Raw genomic sequence first — 2,463 nt, forward strand, 5'->3', positions numbered from 1 at the left:
AAGGGCCTTGGCCAGGAAGGTAACCAATAACCCAATGGTCACTCGAACAGATCTCCAGAGTTCCTCTGTGGAGATAGGAGAAACTTCCAGAAGGACAACCATCTCTGCAGCACTCTACCAATCAGGCCTTTATGGTAGAGTGGCCAGACGGAAGCCACTCCTCAGTAAAAGGCACATGACAGCCTGCTTGGAGTTTGCCAAAAGGCACCTAAAGGATTCTCAGACCATGAGAAACAAGATTATCTGGTCTGATGAAACCAAGACTGAACTCTTTGGCCTGAATGCCAAGCGTCCCGTCTGGAGGAAACCTGGCACCATCCCTACAGTAAAGCATGGTGGTGGCAGCATCATGTTGTGGGGATGTTTTTCAGCGGTGGGACTGGGAAACTAGTCAAGATCGAGGGAAAGACCTCTGCTCAGGACCTCCGACTGGGGCAAAGGTTCACCTTCCAACAGGACAATGACCCCCAAGCACACATCCAAGACAACACAGGAGTGGCTTCGGGACAAGTCTCTGAATGTCCTTGAGTGGCCCAGCCAGAGCCCGGACTTGAACCTGATGTAACATCTCTGGAGAGACGTGAAAATAGCTGTGCAGTGACGCTCCCCATCCAACCTGACAGAGCTTGAGAGGATCTGCAGAGAAGAATGGGAGAAACTCCCCAAATACAGGTGTGTCAAGCTTGTAACGTCATACCCAAGAAGACTAGAGGCTGTAATCGCTGCCAAAGGTGCTTCAATAAAGTACTGAGTCAAGGGGTCTGAATACTTTCCAAATGCACTGTAAATGTAACAAACACACAGTACACACAAAATCTAAATACATTTATACACTCACATGCATGTATAGAGCCTTCAGAAAGTATTCATACCCCTTTACTTATTCCACATTTTGTGGAACAGCCAGAATCTTTTTGTTATATCTAATTTACATAAGTATTCACACCCCTGAGTCAATGCATGTTAGAATCTCCTTTTTCCACTGATTACAGCTGTGAGTCTTTTTGGGTAAGTCTCTAAGAGTTTTGCACACCTGGATTGTACAATATTTGCACATGATTCTTTATTTAAATCTTCAAGCTCTTTCAAGTTGGTTGTTGAACATTGCTAGACAGCCATTTTCAAGTCTTGCCATAGATTTTCAAGCCAATTTAAGTCAAAACAGTAACTAGGCCACTCAGTAAAATCCCATGTTGTATTGCTCAAAGAGATATGCAAGGACTGCTTTTTGTTTTTCCCATCTACCAATAGGTGCCCTTCTTTGCGAGTCATTGGAAAACCTCCCTGTTCTTTGTGGTTGAATCTGTGTTTGAAATTCACTGCTTGACTGAGGGACCTTACAGATAATTGTATGTGTGGGTACAGAGATGAGAGTCATTCAAAAATCATGTTAAACACTATTATTGAGTCCATGCAACTTGTTAAGCACATTTCTACTCCTGAACTTATTTAGGCTTGTCATAACAAAGGGGTTGAATACTTATTGATGCAAGACATTTTAGCTTTCATTTTGTATTAATTCGTTAAAAAAAATCCACTTTAACATTATGGGGTATTGTGTGGAGGCCAGTGACACACAATCTAAATGTAATACATTTTAAATTCAGGCTGTAACACAACAAGATGTGGAAAAAGTCAAGGGGTGTGAATACTTTCTGAAGGCACAGTAAGCACACACTTGCCTTACAGTTAACGTTAACGTTTACATTTAGTTGTCGAGCTGATCTTGGTATCCAGGGCAACGCACAGTGTGTGAGGGGTTACAGAGGATGAGTCGCATGTAATCAAACCTACATCCATCTCTCACCTATCAAACTCTCCATCTCTCCTTCTCTCATCCATCCAGCATCTCCATGCCTGCCTCGGTATATTATTATTGGTACACAGCGCTGCTACAATGAACTGATTATGTGTGTGGGGGCAACATACTGTAAACAATATCTGTCATGGTACTGTATACAATATGTGTTCTTATGTGACCTGCTTCCTGTGTTCTATTGGGGATGTTTCTAATGTTTCTACAGAATGAAGAGTGAGAGCATGAGGGAGGGAGAGTGATGGGGAATGGATAACAAGGAGGATAACGGTACTTTAGAGGCAGAGAGAAGGGGAAGGGTGTGAGAGAGGGTGGGAGGTACAGTAGCGAGAGAGGATGGGAGGTACAGGAAGGAGAGTATAAGAACAGGAGAAAGATGGAAAGCGAGAGGAGGAGAGCATATGAGAAACTGTATGAGACAGAGAAGAATCTCCCTCCATCTGAGGAAAACCCTGCAGGGGGAGGGTACCCCTCTCATCTACCCCCTAGCCTGGCCATGTGATAAGCTGATAACCCAGAGCAAGTGACCAATCACAAGTGTGTCTGTGTGTGTGTGTGCATGTGAGTGTGTGCGTATAGATTCACAGTCCAGCAGGGTTACTATGCACTAGCTGTGCAAGAGGGGGGGGGCCTCAACACAAGACTGG

This window comes from Salvelinus alpinus, chromosome 12 (assembly GCF_045679555.1).
Source record: "Salvelinus alpinus chromosome 12, SLU_Salpinus.1, whole genome shotgun sequence".
NCBI lineage: Eukaryota > Metazoa > Chordata > Actinopteri > Salmoniformes > Salmonidae > Salvelinus > Salvelinus alpinus.